General features: G+C 39.9%; 1 pseudogene; it reads left to right on the forward strand.

Moving 5' to 3' along the window:
* Positions 1 to 11,696: 11,696 nt before the first annotated feature.
* LOC147332386 (uncharacterized) lies at positions 11,697 to 13,327 on the forward strand (annotated as a pseudogene).
* Positions 13,328 to 13,981: the final 654 nt, after the last annotated feature.

Consider the following 13,981-nt stretch of genomic DNA (forward strand, 5'->3'; position numbering starts at 1 on the left):
CCAAATGTCTTTCACCTATATATATATATATCAGTACAGAAAGTTTGACAGACAGCAGCTGGCACACAGTTTACCAGTATGGGCTACAGACAGTAGTACTGATTTTGACGATCTGCTTTGCAGGTGAAATAGATTCTATTATTACGCTGATTTTAGATCTGAATCCAGCACATTTAATCAGGTTTTTTTAAATTCTCTTTATAGGTGTTGATGGTCAAACCCTGACTGAATCTGAACCCGCAGTTAAAAAGCCTGGAGAATCCCACACACTGACCTGTACGACCTCTGGATTCACATTCAGCAGCTACGCTATGGACTGGGTCAGACAGGCTCCAGGAAAAGGACTGGAGTGGATCGCTTTTATACACACAGGCAGTTCTGAAATCTATTACTCCCAGTCAGTCCAGGGTAGATTCACCATCTCCAGAGATGACTCCAGCAGTAAACTCTATCTACAGATGAACAATCTGAAGACTGAGGACACAGCAGTTTATTACTGTGCCCGAGACAACACAGTGAGAGAAAATAATAGGAGAGTCATACATAAACTTCCTCTTTTACAGCAACGGGGAGCAGAAGAGAAAAGATTACTTAAGCTTTAGAAATAATGTTGTTTATCATGAAATTATCTTTGTACTTGTGTATTCTGTGGTTTAAAATATCTACATATTGCAAAAATTATAATATCTCAAAATGATTAATTGATTTAATTTAAAAAAAATTCATTCATTGCCTATCGTCAAAAGATCATGCTTTATTAAAGAAAGAAGATCAATCAGTACATTTCGTTTTTTAAAGACTTTTAACTCTTTAATGCTATGAGTGCTGACTCATCTATAAAAACTTTATCACTGACGTCATGCCAACACCTCAGTTTGAACATAAACCATGTTTCCTGTACCTCTGTTACTGTTTTGGGGGGCCTGGATTTGAGTCTGTCTGGCCACAGTTGTTCTTTTTTAGTAAATTTTGATATCTTGCAACAAACAATTTTCTTGTTTTTAACGATGTGAAGTGTGAACATCTGACACAGTTATCCTCTGTCTCTGTGTATCCGACCATCACTTGTCAGGTCTCTTATTCTGTTAGTAACTATCACACAGCCTGGATCAGATGCAGGGAAAAGGACTGGAGTTTTTTCAAAGTGCATGTTTTGGATCCATGACATACTACAAAGAATAATTAAAGAACAAGTTCAGTTTGGACTTACAGTCTTCCAGCAACAAAGTGACTCTAAATGGACAAAATATGCACCTGAGCATGTTGCTGTGTATTATTGTGCCAGACACTGACAGTAACACAAATCATCAGCAGGTTTGAACAAAACCCCTTAAAGTCTGAACACTTGGAACATGAAACCACCAGAGGAGGTGCCCTAAGACCACTAATGACTTCAGGACCAGACCAAGTCTCTTTAATTACTGTATAAAGCATTCTTGATGTGGAATCATATAAAACAGATAAATGATTATATTCATAATAGAAGGCATACATTGTTTTGTAACTTGTTCATTTATTGACAGTCTGTGAGCTGTTAGTGTCCAAAGATTGTTTTTTTTTTTTCATAATAATTTATATTAATTTGGCATATTGAGGAAAATATCTGTGACTGAAATATATCAGCATTTTGAACAAAATGATTTGAAAATACTGGCAGTTTAGTTTGCCTTTAATCACTCTAACAAGATTAATAGAACATGCATTCTAATAATGGATTTAAAAAAATTTGTTGTTTTTTTTAATTCGGAGGGTTCATCTTTTTGAATGCATTAAACTCTTTTATTTAAACTTTTAAATCAACAGTAATTGATATTTTACTAAATAGTCTTATCATCAGCATCCTCCTTATTATTCTTAACAAAATTCATTGTAATATATTAATAAAAGCAAAATGTATTTTAGGACTATGGGATTTCCAGTCATAAGTAAGGTCTGCAAAATAAACAAATCAACTTAACTTAGCAAGCGCGTCATGCGCTGGATTAATTCTATGCAAATTCTGTGGCCTTTCCTTTAACACAGCTATAAAAATTTGACAGCAAACCGTCAGTTTGCTTCACAGCAGATCAGTTACAACATAAAACATGTTTTCTGTGGCTCTGCTGCTGCTTTTGGCTACTGGATCCTGTAAGTCTCTGTAGACTTTTCAGTGGTTAATTCTTTTGTGGTACAAATTTCTTATAAAACATGTTTATTTTTCTTTTAACAGGTGTGCAATGTGAACAGCTGACACAACCAGCTTATGTGACTAAGCAGCCAGGCCAGCATCTGTCTATCAGCTGTCAGGTCTCTTATTCTATGGGCGGCTACTACACAGCCTGGATCAGACAGCCTGCAGGGAAAGGACTGGAGTGGATTGGTAGCAAATATACTGGAGCTTCATACTACAAAGATTCACTGAAGAGCAAGTTTAGTATAGACTTAGACTCTTCCAGCAGCACAGTTACTCTAAATGGACAGAAAATGCAGCCTGAAGACACTGCTGTGTATTACTGTGCCAGAGAGCCATAGTAACACAAACCATCAGCAGACCTGAACAAAAACCCCACAATGCCTGAGCAGCTGGTTTGAGAGACAGTATACAAAAACATGTTTCTTTAATTGAACCATTTACATCATGCATCCATCCCTACTTTTCTTCCCTCCTAAAGATGATGGTAAAATGTATGAAATGAGATGAAGGGAAAGAATGAAACGTATGTAAATATGTCAATAATTATAATATAATAATATAATAATAAACTGTTTCTGAGTGCTAGAGTTTTTTAGAGCAGTAATTTGTTTTTCAAATGTTGACTAGAAATCGAAGTGTTAATGTTACAGTAATAAATACTGTGTATAAATGATAGTATTAATACATTTTAATAAATACTCAGTTTATCAGCAGATACAGCTGTTCACATTGTGATTCTGTGACTCGGCAGCCAGGTCAACTTTCTTTCAACTCTCTCAGCAGTTATTGGACAGCTGTGTCAGAAAGCCTGCAGGGAAAGTATTAGCATTGATTGAAATAAGATAAACCCAAGATTCAAACTACAGTAAGAGTCACTAAAGAATTAACTTGGAGACTTCCAGCAACAGACGGCAAAAGGCCATGAGAGTCAGACACACAGATCTGTGTATCATAGTTTGTTTGCTTTTTTGATTAAAAAAGATCAAATTATGAATCAGACAGCCTGTTGGCTGACTGGCTGCTCAAACTGAACGAAACTGAAATAATTTTCTGCCTCACAGCGAGGGCAAATCATAATGAGAATCCATGTAATCCACACTGTTTGTCACATACACTGGATTTTGTGAAATTTTGTCACAAAATTTGTCCCAGTTTTTTTATATGGGACAGTAGTGACAGGTTTGCAGAGAACTTCTTGTATTCTCACCATATTTTCCCAGTTTTCTGCAGAGACTGGCGCTGGCTGGTTTTTGAAGGTTCAAAAGGGGAATCTAGAAGCAGTTTAATAGTGAAATACCACGAGAGTGATCATATATGGTGTGCAAAACCCCCCAATGTAATTTAGAAATCAGAGTGTTCCTTGAAACAGGCAGAGTTGAAATAGCATGGCAAAATGGTGGAGTGGTTTGGACTGTTGCCTTGTATATGGTGCCGTGTATGCACTAATGATGATATAGGGGACCTCTGATATAACATCCTTAAACAATGACATTTTGTTAAAACACAAAGTTAAGAATCATCATCCAATATTCAACACTTTAAGAGGAGGAGTCTATGCAAAACTGATATCTTTAGTCGGTTTATATATTCTGCAGTCAGGTCTTAAAAAAAAACCTCTGACACAAAGCAAACTTAGACAATTTTAACAATGACCACCTTTGTTTGTTTGGCTATTTTCTTCATTCTGTTTTTCAGATTGACTGGTAAGTACTTCAAATTATTTAAATAAAATAACCTGGCAAAGAAAAAGTGACTACATTAATGGACTGTTAACATTTCTATAGGTACTGAAGGTCAAACACTGACTGAGTCTGAACCAGTGATTAAAAGGCCTGGGGACTCCCACAGACTGACATGTACATACTCAGATTTCAGTGTTCATGAAGAAAATGTTTGGATCAGACAGGCTCCTGGAAATGGACTGGAGTGGATTGCTTACATCAGTGGTGGTGGTAGCTATATCCACTATTCTCAGTCAGTCAAAGGCCGGTTTACCATCTCCAGAGACAACAGCAGGCAGCAGGTGTATCTGCAGATGAACAGTTTGAATAATGAAGACTCTGCTGTGTATTATTGTGCTCGACACTCACAGTGACACAGGAGGGAAAACACACTGTACAAAAACCCCTAACACCCATGTCAAGTGGAGTCCTTGCTTTATAGCCTCTTCCTATTCATGACTCAAAGCAAACTTCCCAACAGTCTATTATGAAGCCTTGATATCACGCTGTTAGTTGCATCAGAACAGAAGCTTCCATGAGAAAATGAAAAGCAGCATTGCATTAAAAAAATATTATTTACATAAATTGAGAAAAGTAAAGATCCTGGGGTCCACCTTTGTATAGAGGGAGCAAGAAAGACGGAAAAGAAAATTTGTGCTCAGATATTTGCAACACTGTGACTTTGAGTTACGTTCAAAGTAACATGAGACCAAATGTTCATCAAGTTGTGAGCTGTAACAGGTAGGACCCTTAGACTAAAATACATTCCTAATGTTTAATTAAGAGTATTTTGTTTTAATTCTTATTAAATAAGATAAAACAAAGGTCAAATTTGAGCGCATTTGAGTCAATTCATACATAAGTGCATTAATGGTACTTCATACACTGAAGTTGCATTAAGGGCATAAAGTACATTTTAGTTTATCTTTTTTATTTTTTGGCTTATTGTCACACATAGTTTCAGTTTCTCTGCAGTTTTTTTTTTTTTTCGCCACATCTTTGACTTTGCACAGCTGCACGAACTGAAAACATTGAGTGTCTTTTTTTTATTCTCGCTCAGAAAAAGGGAGCCTAGCAGTTGCTTGCATTTGGTGTACAAAGGTCTTTATAAACAAGAACATACCGAAGTTTCAAATACACTGTGTTTTTGTTTACTTTTGTGTTTACTTTGTTTAGGTAGTAAAGGTAATCATAATTCTAGGAAACAAGCACTTCCAGGAAACACACATCATAATAAAAGGAGGATCAGCAATTTAAAAATATGGTAAACACACTGGAGAACTTTAGAAAGTATCCTACAGCAATCCACAGTTTTTTGCTAATTAACGGCAACTCTTCCCGTCAAGTAGTGGATAAAAGAAGATGTTTTTGGGTACTTTAGGTGCTCCCTCATTTCCCAAGTTGTCACCACAGTGGATGATGGGGAGGAGTCCATGCAAAACAGACATCTTTAAAATCATTACTGTATATGTTGCAGAGCAAAGGCGAGGGACTCAATCTGATAGACAAACTGTAAAGTGGAAGTTAACTGACTTTTACAATGATCAAATCTGTTTATTTAATTGTTTTTCTCTTTGTGTTTTCTACCTTGTCTGGTAAGGATATAAAAAGCTGTTGGATAAGAAGACATATGTATACAAATGATTGTGCTAATGAGCTGTTTCTGTAGGTACTGAGGGTCAAACACTGACTGAGTCTGAACCAATCAATCAATCAATCAATCAATCTTTATTTATAAAGCACTTTTCATACAGAGAAAATGTAGCACAAAGTGCTTTACATAGTTAAAAGCAGCCCACCCCACCCTCCAACTCACTCCCCACACTCTCAATACACATATATCCCCCCACCCACACACACATACACACACGCGCACACTTAAAGAGTAAAAATTGGGCTGGGCTCGCATGAGCCAAGTGAGGAAACACTATAACAGGGAGCCGTCTGCACCGGGAGCCGGTCACAGACCGCAGCCTCCAGGCTGGGCACACAGCAGGAGGGAGGCAAAGGAGCCCCCCAGCCAGGCTGAGAGGACCCCAGAGACCCAGCAGCCACGGTCAATAACAGCCCCGGTGCAGAGAGCGCCCTCCGAGGAAACACTGGAGATATGACGCAATACAATATATATAGGGTAAAATGATAAAATAAATAAGAACAGGATACAATATAAATATAAATAGAATAAGAAGATTAAAAAATGAATAAGAATAAAATCAAACAAATATTAGGTAAATCCTAAATTAATAATAGAATAACAGGATAGAATAAATAAGCATAAAATAAATAAACGCTAAGTAAAAGCTAAATTAAAAAGGTGGGTCTTGAGCCTGTTCTTAAAAACATGTACGTTCTCTGCGGCCCTGAGCTCCTCCGGCAGGCTGTTCCACAGACGAGGACCATACCACTGAAAAGCTGCCTCTCCGTGAGTATGTGTCCTGACTTTAGGGACAATCAAAAGGCCAGTACCAGAGGACCTCAGGGTCCGCGAGGGTTCGTATGGTAAAAGCAGATCTGAGAGATAAGAAGGCCCAAGACCATTAAGACATTTAAAAACCAATAAAAGAACTTTAAAATCGATCCTGAAACACACGGGGAGCCAGTGCAGCGATTCTAAAACCGGTGTAATGTGGGCCCGCCCTCTGGTCTTCGTCAGCACACGAGCTGCTGAGTTTTGCAAGAGTTGTAAAGTTGAAATATTCTTCTTAGGAAGACCAGAGAGCAGGGCATTACAGTAATCAATGCGACTGGTAATAAAAGCATGCATCAGCATCTCCGTGTTGGCCCGAGAGAGAATAGGGCGGAGTCTGGCTATATTTTTTAGATGATAAAATCCAATTTTAGTTACATGTTTAATATGTGGGATAAAACCAAGCTCAGAGTCAAAAATAACACCCAGGTTTTTCACTTGTAGCGAAGGACATAGTGAAAAGGCCTCTAATTTAGACAAGAGTTTCTCTCTCTGAGCCTCAGGACCGACAATTAAAACTTCAGTTTTGTCCTGGTTAAGTTGTAAAAAGTTTTCTGCCATCCAAGATCTTATATCCAAGATACAGTTAAAGAGGGCATCCATTGGTCTGGTGTCATCAGGAGACACGGAGATGTACAGCTGCGTGTCATCAGCGTAACTGTGGAAGTTCACCAGTGGTTAAAAGGCCTGGAGACTCCCACAGACTGACCTGTACATACTCAGGGTTCAATTATAATATTGATGGTGTTTGGGTCAGACAGGCTGCTGGAAAAGGACTGGAATGGATCGCTTATATCAGCAGGAGCAGTGCCATCTTCTACTCTCAGTCATTCAGAGGCCGCTTTACCATCTCCAGAGACAACAGCAGAAAGCAGGTGTATCTGCAGATGAACAGCTTAACAGCTGAGGATTCTGCTGTTTACTACTGTGCAGAACAGCCACAGTGACACAAGAGGGAGAAACACTATACAATAACTTAACTTGCCAGGTGTACTTTTGCATCTTTTCTGTGATTTCACATGTTCACTTTTTTTTTCAACTGCAAATTTTCTTACCAATAATATCACAATTCTTGACTCTTAACACCACACCGAGTATTAAAACAATTAGGTAATAAAAAATAAACTAAAAAAGCTAAGCAGTTACTTTTCATATCAGTCTTCAGAAAGCTTCTTATTGATTTTAAATATAAAAATAGAAAAAGTGCTCCCATATGAAGGCGTAGTGGTCAGCACTGTTGCCTCATAGCAAGAAAGTCCTAGTTTCAAATCCATCATCTTGCTTGCATGTTCTCTCCGTATCCATGTGGGTACTTCAGCTTCCTCACTTCAAGTCACCTTTGACATCAGCCATGTTCTCTGTATGTATGATCCATCTGCTGGCAGTTGGACTCTGTGAGGAGCTGCATATGAATAATAAATACAGAAAAAATGCTAAATATTGAGATGAATGACGCATAACCCACAGTGATGCAAACCACACACTAACCTGCACAAATACCCAGCAATCATAAAAATTAATCATGGCTCTTCATTCTTAAATTCTCATGAACATGGTAATATTATTACTATTATTATGTTATTACTTTTTTCCAATCTCTGAATGTTTTTATTGTTAATATATATAGTCTTAGTGTGAGTCAAACATCTCTTCAACTCGAAAAGCCTGCTTATAATATGTCCCTTTAAATAAACTCACACTGGCAATATTCTGCAAAGCACTGATGTATTTATTGCCAATATTATCTGGTGTAGGTTATAGAGGGAGTGTTGGACTGAACATCTTCATGTTCATTATATATCTGTGCTGCTATATTAATAAAACTTTTCAACACATTTGTTCACATGGAAAAATGAAGTGCAATGTGTCAGGACTATTTCAGCTGTTTGTGCATGAATGAAATGGATCCCACAGTGCATCCTGTTTAAAATATTGCTAAGCTGCCCCAAGTGCCTTGTACAAGCTTTATTTCCTACTAAAATATTACTGCAAACAGGCAAAGCAATACTAAACCCAAACAGTAAAAAGTGCAATTTTTGCAGATCTGCAACCTCTGAAAGAATTAATATATTTCCTGTGAAAATGCAGGAAATAATGTCTTTCTGCAAAGCTTTCACCATGTTTGTTTAAGGCTGGAAGACATAACAATAATGTGCTGAAAAAAAAAATAAGGACAGGATGTACCTACTCATATTTCTGTTGCTATATTTATGAATCTTATGGTCCTGAAATGAATCAAGTGCCTTTTGAAATAATAGATAATTAGTTAAATTGTGTAATTAAGAGGCACTTATAATATATTTCTGAATCTGACAAATGACTGAATTAGTCAGTTTTGTCAAGAAAATAGCAGACATATTTTTAAAACCACAGGTGCACAGATGTGTTATAAGAAAAAAAACAAGAGATTAAACTTTCCTTTGGATTTGAAAATTTGAATGAGTAATAAGGTACAACAAATGCTAAGCAAATGTGAGTCCTGACAAGTTTATATCACACTATTATATTATAGCAGATTTTTCTTTTGGCTCTAACTGTACCAACACTGGTGCCTCTTGTGTTTGATTCTATGCAAACTCGGTGTCCTTCCTCGCTACTCAGCCATAAAAACTCCTCACATCTTTGGGGTGGAGATACCAGAACATCACCCTCAACATAAACCATGTTTTCTGTAGCTCTTCTGCTGCTGTTGGCAGCTGGATCTCGTGAGTCCCTTTTTATTTGTCAAACTCAATAGTTTATCATTAACGGCTTTACCTAATCATCTGTTAAAAATAATATTTTCTATTTACAGGTGTAAAGTGTGAGCAGTTGACACAGCCAGCCTCTGTGACAGTGCAGCCAGGCCACCGTCTGACCATCACCTGTCAGATCTCTTATTCTCTTAGCAGCTATTGGACAGGCTGGATCAGGCAGCCTGCAGGGAAAGGACTGGAGTGGATTGGTTCCAGATATACTGGAGGCTCTGCTTACAAAGACTCACTAAAGAACAAGTTCAGCATTGACTTAGACACTTCAAGCAAGACAGTGACTTTAAATGGACAGAATATGCAGCCTGAAGACACTGCTGTGTATTACTGTGCGAGAGATACACATTAACACAAACCATGAGCAGACCTGAACAAAAACCCCTCCAAGCCTGATCACTTATGAAGCTGCCAGAGGAGGAGCTCTAGGATCACAAATGATTGCTCAACATGGTTGAAGGAAAAAGGAAAATCTAAAAATGCTATGGTCCATATGTTCTTATCAACAAATCAAACTTTGTTCTTTTTATTCTACACGGATTTCGCTTTCATATATCATGTTTGAAAGTACTATGAAGTCAGGTTTTAGATCTTTGCACAGCAGATAAACTCCTCTAAATGAAACCAGCAACTTAAAACTTCTTTTGTTATTATCTCTAGTGACATTTCACTTTTGTAGGTGCATTTTTGAGAAATATTTAATTTAAAAGTTTTGTATTACATAGAATAAAGGTTACCCTTTAGAGTTAAATGATAAGAGACTGCTGAGCTTGTGGTGTATTGTTGATTTTGAGAGTGTTATTGGCATAAATACCTACCTTCTATGTATAACCATGAATTAACAGTTTTTTGTCATTTTAAGGAGGAGGAGTTGATGCAAAACTGATACCTGTGATGTATTTATATATGGTGGATTGCACAGACTTCTAATGTTATGGTCTGTTGTGTGGCAAGATGATTGTGGACCCAGATCAGGACTCAGCAGACAGACTTGAACTCTAACACAGCTTTATTTGCTGGTTACAGGCAGATTGCACTAATGAGCTGTTACCATGTCTTTAGGTATTGATGGTCAAACATTGACTCAGTCTGGGCCAGTGATTAATCAACAAATCGGTCCTTAAGTTGACCAAAAACCCCAAAGACCTAAAACTTATCACTGATTTCAGCAGGAGGAAGTCCGACCTTCAGCCCATCTTCATCATTGGGAAGTGTGTGGAGAGGCTGACCAGCTTCAAATTCCTGGTTTCTGAGGATCCTCACGAGGATCAACCTAAATTTGAAGCTGCTGACCATCTTCTACCACTTCTCCACTGAGAGTGTGCTGACGTATTGCATCTCTGTGTTGTTGTCAAGCTCCACTATGGCACACAATAAGCCACTAAGAAGGTTCATTAACAATACCAGAACATCACTGGACACCTGAAGGACCTCTATAGCACTTGCTGTCTGTAAAGGGCACAGAGCATTTTGCAGACGTGAACACTCGTGATCTTATACATGATATATCTGTAATTATGATCATAAATTAAAGAAATTCAGCAAACAATAAACTTAAATAATCTTGTATGAAAAAACGGAAAGACAAATGCAAATCGCTACCATATTTTCTGGGACTGTCATGTTATTAAAACTTATTGGAAGGGAATACATGCAGCAATACAAGAGACATTTGGAAGATATTTACCTTTGGAAAGTAAAACTCTATTTTTTGGACTTATGCCAGAAGGATGGACAAAGAACGATAAATACTTGTTTAATATTTTACTGGCAGCAGGCAAAAAAGCCATCACAAAAAAATGGCTTTCTTCAGAGAGCCCAACTATGAACATGTGGATGAACATCACAATGGACATTTACAGAATGGAGAAAATGACAGCAGATGTGAAATACAAGAGGGACCTGTTTGTATCATGATGGAAGAAATGGATGGACTACATTAAAAAAACGCAGGCCAGTTTTTGCTTTTGCTTTAGATTTTGACTTTGTTAACTACTAGAAGACTAGAGGAAATATTAGGTACATTAATGGAAACAAAAACAAACTCCCTATATTTATTTATTTATTTTTCTTTCTTTTTTCTTTTTCCTTATGTATTTTTTATTTGTTTTGTTTGTTGTTTCCTGTTTTGCTTCTTTTTCTTTTCTTCTTCTTCTGTCATTCTTGTGGATGTTTTGGTTGTTTGAATGTAGAGAAAAGAAAGGAAAAAAGATGTATGTACTGACGGATGGCTGAAGTTGATGGTATTGTGTGGTGATTCTAGAATGTCAATAAAAAAAAAAAAAAAAAAACGGAAAGATAGCATACTTAACAAAACTGAAGTAAATTAAACTTCAGTTGCATGTTTAAAGTCATATCACTGGCTTGTGACGTATGGAACGCCAGGACTGCCATAATGAATTAATTAAATACACCATTAAATAATTAATTAAATGTGGCAATAATTAATTAAAATTGGAATTAATTAATTAAATAAATAGTTATGATATATGTAATTAATTAATTATTGACACATTTAATTAATTATTTATGTATTTCACATTTTAATTAATTATTGACACATTTAATTAATTAATTATTGACATATTTAATTAATTATTTATGTATTTCACATTTTAATTAATTATTGACACATTTAATTAATTATTGACACATTTAATTAATTATTTAATGATATATTTATTTATTTCATTTTGGCAGTCTTGGCGCCTGGCTCTCATCATGAAATAATTTTATCTGTCAGCCTCACCCATCAAACTCAGGGGGCGGGGTTAACGCTGATCGAGTCAAAACCATTGCTTTGGCCTGGTGGCCATTGTTTCTAGCACACAACAACCGGCATGTGGAAGCTAACAGAACTGAGCTTTGAAAAACCCTGTTTGTGTGTTACCAAATACCGTTTTAATATTTTTTTAGCCGAGAATGTAGTGGTTTAATCTTCATGTGTCTGGTCGGTTTGTCAAGATACAGCCTCTTTGCAAAAGTGTTTCGATGATTTCGGAGATGTCGTCCCAGTCTCACGGCAAAGCGTGGGATAGACCCGCTCGCCTCGCAAGCAATCCCACCGACAAAGCGCAGGCCCCGGTACACAGCTGTAGTAACCCCCGCTGACTTCTTTTACTGAGGTTATATTTATCGGTGTTTTATTTCCTGATGTTCTTATGTGTCCTACGTGTTTCAGTCGCCAATTCTGAATTATAACTAACATTAAAAACATGTTGTGGTGGGGCGTGGTCTGCGGGGCCGTGCGGACGCACCTGCACGGCATCCGCAATCACGCCCGCCGTGTTAAAACACGGGGACTCAGGGGTTGGTGGTGGTGTGGTGTGATGTGAATCAAATAAAGTTGGCTCTGAACGTCGCTCTGTGGTCCCGCCGTGCCTTATTCATGCCACATTGGTGCCGAAACCCAGGAGGCGGCATGGCGGGTACCTACCAGAGCCAGGAAAGGAAAGAGCTGGCCGAGATGGTGGCCGAAATAGCGGCCACCCAGCGGAAGCAGGCGGCGGAGGTGCGTCGCCAACAGGAGGAGCTGCGGCAGGAGAGCGAACGCCACCTGGGGAAGATGGCAGAGCTGGCAGCGCTGCTCTGGGCCTGGGCGCCACCCCCACAAGTGTGTCTCGAGGACAGTGGAGGAGCCGTGTGGGTCACCTCGGCAGCCGGAGGTGGTGGACGAGCCACGCGGGGGTCCGAGCCTGCCGGAGGAGGAGGAGCAGCCGGGTGAAGGGCTGCTCCTGCCGGGAGCGGTGGAGGAGCCGCTCCAATCGGAGGCCGAGGACGAGGCGGGCGAGGGTCTACACCTGCCGGAGGCAGAGGAGTCGCTCCACCCGGAGGGGGGCGAGGGGCGGTGCCTGCTGGGGGCGGAGGCGCAGTGCGGGGAGCCGCTCCAAACGGGAGTGGCGGAGGCGGTGGCGGAGCAGCTGTGCGGGGAGACGGAGGTCCCTGCTCCAGGGCAGCCTGTGCAGCCGGAGTTGGAGGCAGAGGAGCGGGACAGCCCCGCTAGGCCGGGGATCGGCGGGCTGGCTAGTCCAGCCTCGCTGCCACCAGTCGATTCTGCGCGCCTGACGTCTGCCCAGCCGCCTGTGTGCAGGAGCACACGGCCATGCCGGTGGGGCCGTGTCCGCTTGCTACGCGGCCGACCTCCGGACCAGCTTCGCCGTTGCCACCAGAACGGACGCTTCCCCGTCGCTTGGTCGGGGGCTGGGGCGCCGATGTGTAGGGGCCGAGTCTCGCCCCAGTTCGCGGGGGGGAGTAGGTTCGGCCGGATCACTCCCCGGCCTCAATCGGGCGATGGGGGTATGTGGTGGGGCGTGGTCTGCGGGGCCGTGCGGACGCACCTGCACGGCATCCGCAATCACGCCCGCCGTGTTAAAACACGGGGACTCAGGTGTTGGTGGTGGTGTGGTGTGATGTGAATCAAATAAAGTTGGCTCTGAACGTCGCTCTGTGGTCCCGCCGTGCCTTATTCATGCCACAATGTTTAAGGAGGAGAGAGAGCAAATCTGTTTAACATCTGATCTTTGGGTTTTTGTTCAGTAATCAGCGTGACCTGTGTATAAACACATAAAAGAGATAACGTTGGTGTTTCCGTCATGTAGTAACTGCTGGCTTTAACTGTACAAAGGTTGTTCGACACTATGAAACACATACAGACTTCATGATGTTCGGCTAATATTTTTATTGTGAATATTAATCATGCTGACCTCGCTCTGTACACCACGCAGCGAGGTCAGCATATCCACGATATCCTCAGCTCCATGAGTTTCCCAGCTGACTATCTAACTGCCAACTATTCCAGAGACGTGAAAATATACAGCATAAAGAAAAGTGTAAGAGACTCAGCAGCAGATTAGAATAACAGTTATACATTTAA

Source organism: Aulonocara sp. 'chitande type north' Nkhata Bay, linkage group LG4 (genome assembly GCF_057382095.1).
Source record: "Aulonocara sp. 'chitande type north' Nkhata Bay isolate Kocher_YH1m ecotype deep benthic linkage group LG4, A_spYH_male_GT1.1, whole genome shotgun sequence".
Lineage (NCBI taxonomy): Eukaryota > Metazoa > Chordata > Actinopteri > Cichliformes > Cichlidae > Aulonocara > Aulonocara sp. 'chitande type north' Nkhata Bay.